The sequence below is a fragment of the Apodemus sylvaticus genome, chromosome 2 (assembly GCF_947179515.1).
Source record: "Apodemus sylvaticus chromosome 2, mApoSyl1.1, whole genome shotgun sequence".
Classification (NCBI taxonomy): domain Eukaryota; kingdom Metazoa; phylum Chordata; class Mammalia; order Rodentia; family Muridae; genus Apodemus; species Apodemus sylvaticus.
Window position 1 is genome coordinate 142,265,881 of NC_067473.1, and position 12,414 is coordinate 142,278,294.

General features: G+C 39.0%; 1 protein-coding gene and 1 pseudogene across 1 annotated transcript in view; one reads left to right on the forward strand and one right to left on the reverse strand.

Moving 5' to 3' along the window:
• Nucleotides 1-12,414, forward strand: part of Grm7 (glutamate metabotropic receptor 7) — an 897,218-nt gene that overhangs the window by 2,797 nt on the left and 882,007 nt on the right. The window lies entirely within an intron of this gene.
• LOC127679019 (vacuolar protein sorting-associated protein 26A-like) lies at nucleotides 8,871-9,903 on the reverse strand (annotated as a pseudogene).

The following is a 12,414-nucleotide window of genomic DNA, read 5'->3' on the forward strand; positions in this document are numbered from 1 at the left end:
TAGCTTAGCCATCACCCATGTTGAAATGTGTGTGTGTGTGTCTGTGTGTGTGTGTCTGTGTGTGTGTGTGTGTGTGTGTGTGTGTGTGTGAGAGAGAGAGAGAGAGAGAGAGAGAGAGAGAGAGAGAGAGAGAGAGAGACTAGATATGTACTTCTCTTTCTCTGTATGTCACATAGATATCCTTTTGTGGCTTTTTTTTTTTTTTGCATGTAATTTTAGAAGCCCTTAGCCTCCAAAGTTCCAGGAGTTTTCCAGGTTCTGTCATCCTGCAAAACGATTAAAACGAATGGATGTAGAATAACATAGGCACCTTCAAACAGAGGAAGAGGAGAGGGAGAGTCGGTGAATCTCCTCTGGGACCCTAGGTTTCTGTTCAATTAAAATTGTTCTATATAAAATAAAATCCTCCCAATAAGCTCACTGAATTCTGAGCTCTGCAGTGATTTGGGTTTTTCTTCTTTGCTTTGGTTCTCGTGGGTGGCTGTGCGGACCATGCCAAACTGATAACTTGAGATATACATTTATAGCGAGATGAGCCTGTAGCCTGGGGGAGGAGATACTTAGAGACTAAATGAGGGGATGCTGAGTGCTGGGGGCCAGGAGGCAGTAATGAGATACAACAAATGCTGCTTCTGCCAGAGCCAGGGTGGAAACACTGTAACAGGAAGAGCTGGACAAGGATGGCTACTCAGATATAAATGCCGCATTTCACTTGGAATTCTCCTTTGCTCACTGGTGTGCAAGGCCAGAGATAGGATAGAAAAGTCAGATCAGACTCTCTGTCTCTCTGTCTCTCTGTCTCTCTCTCTTTCACTATCTGCTTCCCTCCCTCCCTACCTCCTTACCTTCCTCCATCCTTCCCCCTAGTTTCTTTCTTTTCAGTATCTTCCCTGAATTTGTTAGCAAATGTCTTGTCTGAGAACAAGAATCAGATCTAGTGATTCTTTCAAATCCAGGAATTTGAGGCTAATGAAATTAGCTCGTGGCCAGGGCTCTGCCAAGTAGAATTAAATCACAGCAACTGCCCTGCAATGCATTTTCAGCCTCAAAGAAGCATTGGGGAGGAATTTCTGCAGATTTGCTTCTGAGCCTGGGCTGAATAATACTCTTTTAATGCTCAGAAAGATTAAACGTAAATTATTACTGATGAGGAGTAACATATTTTTTAAAACTAATCACAGGATGGGGATGGCTTAAAGTGGGGAGGTTACATAATGTGGTGACCAACAGACAAGTCTCCCCTAAACAGTATTTTATAGCCAACAGTGGGAAACATTACACTGTTGAGAAAGCAGATAGCTGCTGATCGAGGCTCTCCTGTTACTGACTTAGAGCAAACACTCAGAGAGTAGAAATTACTTTGGCTCCATCCTGACTGCATTGGAATACTATTTTGCATGCAGTGACATGATCTAGGCTGTGGGCTCAGAATTGCTTGGCATATTCTCTCTCTCTCTCTCTCTCTCTCTCTCTCTCTCTCTCTCTCTCTGTGTGTGTGTGTGTGTGTGTGTGTGTGTGTGTGTGTCATGAATATCTGCTCACGGGGTGATGTGATATTACTATGGGGGGGCTTCTTTTTTAAGCAACTCTAACCTATTCTTTTTAAAACTGCATAAATATAGGTATCACTGCCATTTGGAATAATCTCTAAAACAATCTCTGCCTCCACATTTACTGTGTTTTAGGAAATGTACCTAACAGATGGTGAGTGGGAAAATTTTAAAGGGGCATTTTTAAAAGAGCAGAAAGGAAAGGGGTGAAGCCATGCAATGCTATAATTGAGGATACCTTCATGCATATTTTATGTATGTACAATTCATTTAATTAGGATGTCTCTGAGCATTTTTCTCTTACAAATAATTGAAACAAATATGACCTTAATGTTAATATCACAAATATTTGGAGTTTAAGAACTTAAAAGTGACCCGTTTTAACATATATACAGTATATATATGATCTAAAAAGACCTTAGGTGAATTACACCAGGCTTTCTACTGCTGTGAATGTCATTGCCTGCTACCCTAAATAAGTCATTTTCTTTGTATAGACCCCATTTTCTTCATCTGGATTTTATTTTTAAATCATAGTTTCTGAAGGCTTGAGTCTGGATCCACTAAACACAAGCTAGTGCTAATGGTGTGTCTCAGTGAATTCCAATTTCAATGGGAGACCCTGATTCAAAAAATTAGATGGAGAAATCACTGAGGAAGACCTGTAACATTACCTCTGATCTCTACACATATATAATGTATGCATACATACTTATATAGGAACATATCCACATGCACAGACAACAAACATACATATATAGATACACTGTACTCTTTTTTTCAGCTTGCATTTATAAAAGAGCCATGACATATATATATCCACTTTGAACTTTCAAGGCCTTTGGGAAACTTTTTGGTGATATTTTTTCACAGCTCCTCTGTCATTATTTGTCAAGTTCATTTATTAACATGGAGAACTTTCCTTACTTCTATTTGATTTTCTGTAGATCATTTCACTATAGAATTGTATATATCAAAGCTCTTGCTAGGGGGAAAAGAACTTTTAGGTAAGCTTAGCAAAATTGGTAAGACATAGGGCACTAGAAACACTGGGTATTATAATGACAGTTAAATCTTTGTCCACTGTCCTGTCCGATCTTGCCTTACAGTAACTCTAGGATTCTTTGTTTAGGAAGATGTCAAATGTCTCTTATTTCAAGGTTAGGTCACATGGCTTAGGTAAAGTAAAGTAAATGAATAGTTTGGTAGTGGACATCTGGGTTTACACATACCAGAATCCACCCCCTCCCCATGATCTTTCTGTCAGAAAGAACGGGAGCATCATTTTTCCTCCTTGGAAGTTCAGTTCTGGCATGTTGTGAGTTGTAGTGTTAACAGTAACACACGGAGAGACTTGATAACTAATCAGACAGAAGAAAGTGGAGGTGAGGAGAAGACACAGGCAGACTGAGCTCTGCTAACCTGGAGCCCTGAATTTCTATAAAGCATCTTTATAAAAACAGGCTGGTAAAGCACTTTTCTTGTAAGTCTGGTGACCTGAGTTTCATCCATAAATACATATAAAAATGGAAGGTAAGAAAAACATCCATAAAGTAATTCTCTGACTTCCATGCAGGCACTGTGGTACATATACGATTATCACATGCGCATGCACACATGCGTGTGCGCGCGCACGCGCGCGCGCGCGCGAGCACACACACACACACACACACACTAATGCATTTTAAAGGTATTAAAAAAATATCATCCTCAGATTGAGTTTGATTTTTTTTTTTTTTTTTTTTTTTTTTTTTTTTGCTAACTGTAGTAGAAGACAGCTGATTTCATACTGTAGTGGCTGGCATTCATTAAGCTAAAAATAATACGTAGTGTTTCTTTACACCCATGTTTTCGTTGTTCAAAACCATTACATCTTCTTCCCGCTTTCCAGCATGAATGGGGATTGCAGTTGCTTTTAGCATTTCCAATTTCTTCTTTCCTGTCTGTGTGCAGTTGAGAGAGAAGGCAGGTACTTTGGATGCAAACTGTAGCCTGTAGGCCTCCTATCTGGGAGCTGTGGAGCCACACTCAGTTTCTTTCATTAAAGCAAATCTTTTGTTGATATCCCCAGGGCACAGAAGCATTTTCATCCAGTAATGGAGTACACAGTATATTAAACTCCTGGGTCCCTGTATAGTAAGCAAGGAGCCCAACTCCACTCCTCATCCCCTTTGACTTCAAATAGGTAATTAAGAATAGTTGCAAACTCATGGTCCCAGCAACTAAAATGCATGATCAGTATTAGCATAAAAACAATTATGCAATGTAATGTCAGACTAATAATTAATAGACGTCTTGTGAATTGACATTAACTTCATAGATGTTGATGTGTTGCACACACACACACACACACACACAGAAAGACAGAGAGACAGAGAGACAGAGAAAGAGACAGAGAGAGACAGACATAGAGAGACCCTTTTAAAAGAAAATATTTATCTGAGAGAAGTATCATGATATGACTCTTTATAGTGTGAGATTTACATGTTTAACAATTAACTTCTTTCCCACTACATTTAATTATTAAATGTTTCTTTGGCCAAGTTAATAGACCTTCAAAAATAATTTATGTGACTTTATAGTGATATGGGTTACATATTACATTTTATAAGAGTTTCTTATATACATGCAACATTGATAGTGATGATAGTAATTGTTTGAATTTTAAGTGTAACTGTGCTATTTACTTCCAAGAATGTAATCTCACTATGTTCCCACAGTAGTTCGGTGAGCCCATTTTGTTATACTATGTATTGAAAAAAGATCTTCTTGAGGCCTAAAGTTACCTACCTGGTTGGCAGGCAAAGTGTGTTCAGACAATATTTTTTTTCCGATAACATCTCTGTAATTAAACACTTTTCATAGTGTTTAACTGTTATGCAAATGCAACAATGCTTAAAAATAATTATGCATTCCCTTACCCTGAAATCATGATGACTTAAAGATATCAAAGTTGTCAATTGCTTACCCTTATTTATTTTAGGAAATACTGATTCCAAATGTGGAGCATGATTAATTGTGTAAACCACAAAGAAATTTGACACACAAAGTCTTATCACCCAGTGAAAAATGTCTGTTCTCCATTATCCAGCCAGGAGCTAGGCATGTGAACATAAATACACAGTAAACATCTCCTATTAAATAAATGAGAAAAGATGTTTCCTCTTGTTCCAATTCAGTGCCTGTCATTATAGATTGTGACAGCTCGTCCTAAACTTTATTTCATTCACTCTACTTTCTCAAGAACCCAAGTAAAGAAATCCATCATTCGGATATATGCACAGAATGAGGGAACAATATTAATACAATTGCAGAAAGTCAGGTTGATGGAGCGCATGAAGTACATCCTAATAAATGCAACACTAATGTTTGTGTGGGCCTTTGAAGGAAGGAGAGGAATTTCCACTTTAATGGATTATTTTACCTCTTGCTCAGAAAGTGCGGCAGCTTAATAGTTTTATAATTGGTCATTTGCAGAAGTCTCCATCTCTTGAGTGTTGTGCTTCCTCCGTGGCCCAGCTGCTGCTGCTTGCTTTGGGTGCTGATGGAAGGGAGATCAGCTAAGCCCCAAAGAAAGGCTCAGTCTGGCACCATAATTGTTTACAGGATGGTATTTCTATTTGCAAAAATTGTGACGCATGTTTATTGTGATTTAAGCTGGACTTATGCAAGGGCAGCAGTTCAGGCAAACATCACAGAGAAAGTTCTCATTAGAAAGCCCTTCCTGCCTCCCAGTTTTCATGCAGGAGTGGACAGCAAAGTTCAAGAATTGCATCTAAGTTTAAATTTATTATGTGTCTCTTACTGACTTGCTCGAACAGGAATTACTCTTATCCTCAATGACTGTATCTTTTAGATTAGCATAATAAAAACATTCCTGGGCCCACAAGATGACTTAACAGGTATAGGAACTAATCATCAATTCCGGTGACCTGAGAGAACCATGGAACCCACTGTTGACCTGCAGAGCCAAGCCCAACAAGTTTTCTCTGACTTCTGTATAGGTATCATAGCATGGACACACCCCCACACATACATGTGTGCACACAGTATACATATAATAATAAATAGATAATTTTAAAATTGTACCTACTTGCTAGAATAATTTTGAGGATTACATGTAAAAGGTTTAATGCTGACTTTAACATGCCCTGAGTGTTCAGTGAATTTCATTATTCCTCTTCTGCTATTAGGTTTTACTACGGAAAAAAATCATAAGTAGTAAATTTTCTGGAGAATAGCTATAATAATTAGAATGTGTTGCACCCTTCTCTCTTATATTTCCTGATGTCTCTCTATAAGATCATTATATTATATTATGTATAGACACATATGTATGGATGTATGAGTAGATAGATATATATCCAAACATATGGACACACTTAAATATGTATCTATATATACAAATAGATATAGATAGATGAGGAGAGAGATTGAGATTTTAGTAATTCAAATCAATTTGGTGTATTGATTAAAATGAATTCTATGAAATTTAAATTTTCTTTTCTCTTCTTTATTTCATTTAATTTTATTCTGAAGGCAGGATTTCAATATACTGTACTAGATGACTGGAAGCTCATTATGTACACGAGGCTGCCCTCAAAGTTTTAGCTGTCCTGGTGCCCCTGCCTCCAAAGTCCTGAAATCGCAGTCATGTATACAGCTTTCCCCAAATAATTGTGCTGCTTCAAGATTACAAAACAGTTAATACTGGACAGCATTTACCTTTCACTTTAAAGTCCATCATAATACTATTCTAGCTGCAGAACCTTGACCATCTTAGTTAAAAGCTTTTAGGATTACTTCTTCTTTCATTACCTGCAGTTTTACTCAGAAATATTTACTCAACCTCTTCTATGTGTGTGTCCTTAACAACTTGTACAGTCTATTTAAAAACTCTTTTCCTCTCTCCCTCTGATACATTGGTATTCAAAGAAACAAGTGATATAAATTAATGCTATAACATATAATGAACTCTGCAGTGTGCAAAAATGATGTGGAGCAAGCTAAATACTCTTTATTCAGTAATGGGGACAAGATATAAAGCCAAGCTTTAATTGTATATAAGATATTGTGATACTCAGGGTAGAACTGAAAGGTGATATTTGAGTAAGGACTTGAAGTCATACTTGAGCATGCAGATAACTTTCAGGGGATCACTCCAGATTTTATTCCCCTTCTGATCCACCTCTGACTGTTCCACATCCCATACTTCCTCCCCATACCCCTGTTTCCAGATGCATGTCCCCACCCCACCAGACCTCTAAACACCCTGGGGCCTCCAGTCTTGAGGGTTAGCTGCATCTTCTCTGACTAAACCCAGACCCAGCAGTCCTCTGCTGTATGTATATTGGTGGTCTCCTATAAGCTAGTGTATGCTGTCTGTCTGGTTGGTGATCCAGCGTCTGAGAAATCTCAGAGGTCCAGATTCATTGAGCAGCTGGTCCTCCTACAGGGTCACACTCCTCCTCAGCTTCTTCCAGTTTTTCCCTAATTCAGTCACCGGGGTCAGCAGCTTCTGTTCATTGGTTGGGTGTAAATATCTACATCTGACTCTTTCAGCTGCTTTTTATGTCTTTCAGTCATGATAGGTCCTTTTTTTGTGAGTGCTCCATAGCCTCAGTAATAGTGTTAAGCATTGGGGTTTCCCCTTGAGCTGGATCCCACTTTGGGCCAGTGGTTGGACCTTCTTTTCCTCAGGCTCCTCTACATTTCCATTTCTGCAGTTCTTTCAGACAGGAGCAATTATGGGTCAGAGGTTTGATTGTGGGATAGCAGCCCCACCCCTTACTTGATGCCCTGTCTTTCTGCTGCATCTGGGCTCTAAAAGTTCCCTCTCCTCACTGCAGGGCATTTCATTTAGGGTGTTTCCCTTTGAGTTCTGAGAGTCTTTCATCTCCCAGGTCACTGGTACATTCTGGAGGGTTCCCCCCCCCACTTCCTTCCTCCTGAGGTTGCCTGTTTCCATTCTTTCTGCTGGTCCTCAGGACTTCAGTCCCTTTCCCCCACCTAATACCAAATCATGTTCCCCTCTCCCCTACACCCTCCCCTTTCGCTCTCAGGTTTCTCCCTCCTTTCCCACTTGTGGTTCTTTCCTTTCCTTTCCTTTCCTTTCCTTTCCTTTCCTTTCCTTTCCTTTCCTTTCCTTTCCTTTCCTTTCCTTTCCTTTCCTTTCCTTTCCTTTCCTTTCCTTTCCTTTCCCCTTCCCGCCCCACCCCTTCTCTTCCCCTCCCTTCCCCTTCCCCTTCCCCTCCCCTCCCCTTCCCTCCCCTTCCCCTCCCTTCCCCTTCCCTTCCTCTCCCCTCCCCTTCCCTCCCCTCCCCTCCCCTTTCCTCCCCTCCCTTCCCTTCCCTTCCCTTCCATTTCCTCTCCTCCCTTCCCCTTCCCTCCCCTCCCCTTCTCTCCCCTCCCCTCTCCTTCCCTTCCCTTCCCTTCCCTTCTTCCTTTCCCTACCTTCCCATTCCCTTCCAAACCCTTTCCTTTTCTTTTCTATTATATATATATATATATATATATATATATATATATAGAACACATATATACATGTTTCAAAGTGTTTATGGAAAAAATGATACAGGTTTAACAATTTCTAAAATGCTATTGTGTCAACTTCACACTATAGAACCTACATGATGATACAGAAAATAATATCAAAAAAATTGTTAATAAGGGGCAAGAGAGTCAGAATGACATACCATGTAATCCCTGGGGTGAAATTTTTTCGTATACCTCAGAGACCCCAAAGATTAAAATTCAGGAGGTTGTGAAATGCTAGATTCATAAGCCCCTACCATGTAACACCAGGTTGGTTTCTGATACACATGTGAAAATAAACACAATTCTCAAAAAATACTGAGGAGCCCTTCCTTAAATCTTTGTAGGACATGAGGGCTGCTCAGGTTTTCTCATTTTTACTTGAACAAAAAATATTTAATTTTTTTGCACATAGAGAATAAGACATAATCATTAGCATGAAAACAGAGAAAAGGATTTTAAACATTATGCATAAAGAAATCAAAATTACAAATCCCAGTCTACTCACATGAAAATCCTTAATGTTTATGCTTCAGAGTGCTTCTCTGTGTGGAGTAAAAAAGAAAACCAAACTGCAGTTTAGGAATTCTCCAGTCTTTCTAAGAAGCACTTTTTAAAATGTATATACAAAGAACCTTTAATCATACTGTAAAGTAAAAGCAGCACTCTAGGATAAGGAGGACTAGCAGACATGGAGTAGGGATGGCCCCACCCCGGGACCATCTTTAACTAGCTGAGCTTCTCTTCTTGGCCCTATTCTTCCACTTGCAGCTCTGTCCCATATGCTTACATCTCAGGCTGTTCCGCAGACGCCTGCCATTCTGGAGATTCTAAATGCTGGTAAAAGTTCATTCTCTGTGTTCTCAGTTTCTCTGGTGCTTTTCTCCTGCTGCTTGAAGTACCTTTGGTCCTCCTCACCAAGAAGCAAGAGGTTCAAAAAGTACCTTACTGAAAACTTCTTGTTCACATCTCTCATTGTGGGGGTTGGGTCCTACCCAGCTAAGAACAATCTTATGGGGATAGATTCTCCTTTTACTGGTTCCCCATCCATTATTTCTCATTAGCGATTGTTTCTGTCTCTGTTGTGGTGATGGGTCCAGTTCCTGTGATCTCCTTCTTGATCAGCTGTAACTGCAGGCATTGTATTTTTTTATTCGATATATATTTTATTTACATTTCAAATGATTTCTCCTTTTCAGGCCCCCCCCACTCCCCGAAAGTAACATAAGCCCCCTTCCCTCCCTCTGTTCTCCCATCCACCCCTTCCCACTTCCCTGTTCTGGTTTTGCTCTATACTGCTACAAGAAGCAAATTTTTCCAACAATTACATCCTTTAAATGATACTTGTTATATTCAACCTCATTATATTCAAACTCTACGTGCAGACAGTCTTCAATTCACACTTCCATTTTAATAGAGTTGTTGACATCAGGATAGTGGCAAGCTGGTGAACCACACTCTTTCACTAAGTCTGTCAATCTTCTCACAACTGTCACCCTAAAAAAATACCCCAGATGGACATTGGTACCATCTATGACTCATATGGCTTTTCAACTTGCAAAAATTCAAAGTCATAGCTGCTGCCCTGAGTCAGTTCTCCAGGCATGGCTAGTTCTTTCACTAGGTTTACAAATTCATGAATATTACTCTTGTCATTGCACAGCTCTTTCCTGAGACAGATTTGACATCATAGAAGAGACAGTGGTTTTCTATTTTGACATTCTCAGTTTTCATTTCTGCCATTTTCCTGGTTTCCTCATCATTAAAGGACAACATTGATCTCACCGATGGGACCAAAAGAGCCTCCAAGAAAACTCATTGTCACCACCGCCGTGTCCCCCACTTCACTTGCCTTACCCTCAGAAGTTCTAGCCTGGGTGCCTGCACCTCACTGCCCAACACAGCTTGTGTTGGTTTTCTACTCCCTCCCAAGATAGAATGAAGCATCCACACTTGGGCCCTTTACCTTGTTGACATTTTTTAAGTTCTGTGGAATGTATCTTGGGTATTCTGTACTTTTTTTGGGGGGGGGATATCCATTTATTAGTGAGTACATACTGTACATGTCCTTTTGCATCTGAGTTACCTTACTCAGAATGATATTTTCTAGTTTGAACCATTTGCTTGCAAAACCCAGGATGTCCTCATTCTTAATAGCTGAGTAGTATTCCGTTGTGGAAATGAACCACATTTTCTGTATTCATTCTTCCGCTGTGGGAAAACTGAGTTGTTTCCAGCTTCTGGCTGTCACAAATAAGGTCACTATGAACATAGTGGAACATGTGCCCCTGTGGCATGGTGGGGTATCTTTTGGGTATATTCTCAAGAGTGGTATTGCTGGGGCTTCAGGTAGATCTATTTCCAATTTTCTGAGAAAATTCCAGATTGATTTGATTGTACAAAGTATTGGAGGACTGTCCCTATTTCTCCACATCCTCACTAACATGTGTTATCATCTGAGGTTTTGATGTTAGGTTCTGATTGGTGTAAGGTAGAATCGCAGGGTTGTTTTGTTTTGTATTTCTCTGATAACTAAGGACTTTGAAAATTTCTTTAGGTGCTTCTCAGCCACTCGAGATTACTCTGTTGTGGACCCTCAGTTTAGTTCTACTCCATTTTTTGATTGGGTTGTTTGGTTTTTTGGTGGTAAGCTCCTTGAATTCTTTATATATTTTAGATATTAGCCCTCCATCTAATGTGAGGTTAGTGAAGATTTTTCCAATCTGTCAGTTGTTGAATTGTATTATTGACTCTGTCCTTTGCCTTACAGAAGTTTTCCACTTTCATGAGGTCCCATTTATTAATTCTTGATCTTAGAGCATGAATCATTGGAATTCTCATTAGGAAATTTCCCCCTGTGCCAAAAATGGGCCACCTTTCCAATCCTCAAATTACCTTTTATAATGAAAACAAAATTGTGAGAATTTTTTTAGCTCACTGGTTTTAAGCTGCTTTGGATATTAGATACTTTAAAACTACTAACACCCTCTATGGATAATTCAAAATCATGTTTGTTCATTCATTCAACTACCAGATTTTGGTTTAAACATGAATTGCACTCAAAATGCATGAACATGTTGTCTCTATACATCTATAATCTTATTTTTACATTATCATTATGTAAGCTATATTTCAAATGTAATTATAACATATTTTGAATCAAAACACATCAATTTCTAGTGTTCAGGGAGATATCAGAATGTAGTGAATTTTATCAAAATACAACATCTGAAGAACAGAACAGAGGGTAATTGTGTAATTCTCTCTTCATTATAATTAAGTTGGATGGAGTTGGCATAATAGAATTAAGATGGAAAAAATATCAACAACCAGACATCAAGACAGCATGGTTCCCTCTCACTCAATGCTTTTACATTTGATTTAACATATTTTTATGTATAAACAGTGAAGCAGGACAGTAGATGAATGACAGAATTCAAAGAAGTTGAACTACAGAAATGAAATGCTACTTTTGGATTTGTGTGTTGAATATTTTCTAGCTTAAATAACAACTGGAAATAACTGTTTCTAGAAGAGATAAGTTTCAGTGCCAAATGTCCTGTTTCTCTGGCCTCATGGGGCATACTAGTACTGCCCACCTTTTGCTTGCTGCTTCTTAGCAACTGGTTGAGAAGTGCAAAAAAGACTGTGTCTCGTCATACAAATGCTTTGTAATTGTTAGCACTCCCTCACCTGGCACTACCCTAGCCATCTCCCAATTCTTCCTTGTACTTGCTTGACATTAGAATTATAATTAAGTTGGATGTAGTTGGCATAATAGAATTAAAATGGAAAAAGTATCAACAACCAGACATCAAGACAGCATGGTTCCCTCTCACTCAATGCTTTTACATTTGATTTAACATATTTTTATATATAAACAGTGAAACAGGACAGTCGATGGGAAGAATGATTTCTTATAATTGTTATTTAATTTCCATGAGAAGCACTAGAGACTGGAGTTAACAGTAGAGGTGTTAGCTTGACCTAGTGGAATACATTTATAAGCCCAAGACTTGGGGGCCTGAGGAAGGAAGATGGTAAGATTAAGGACAACCTGGACTCCACAGTGTGACCCTATTTTAAAATAGTGTAGGTGTTAAACATAGCTCACCTCCCTCTTTAGCTAACTATGTAAGCTTGTTACTCAGACAAATATCTAGGAATCACTATTCATACCATCAAATAATAATGCTAGTTCTATTCTTAGAAGAATTAAGGCTTACATATAATCATTCATGTCAGTCACTTAGTTCTATGCCTATGACACATAATGTGTTATGGGAAGTGTTAGTCTTACTTTCACCATAGTGAGTGTTGTGATTTTGGA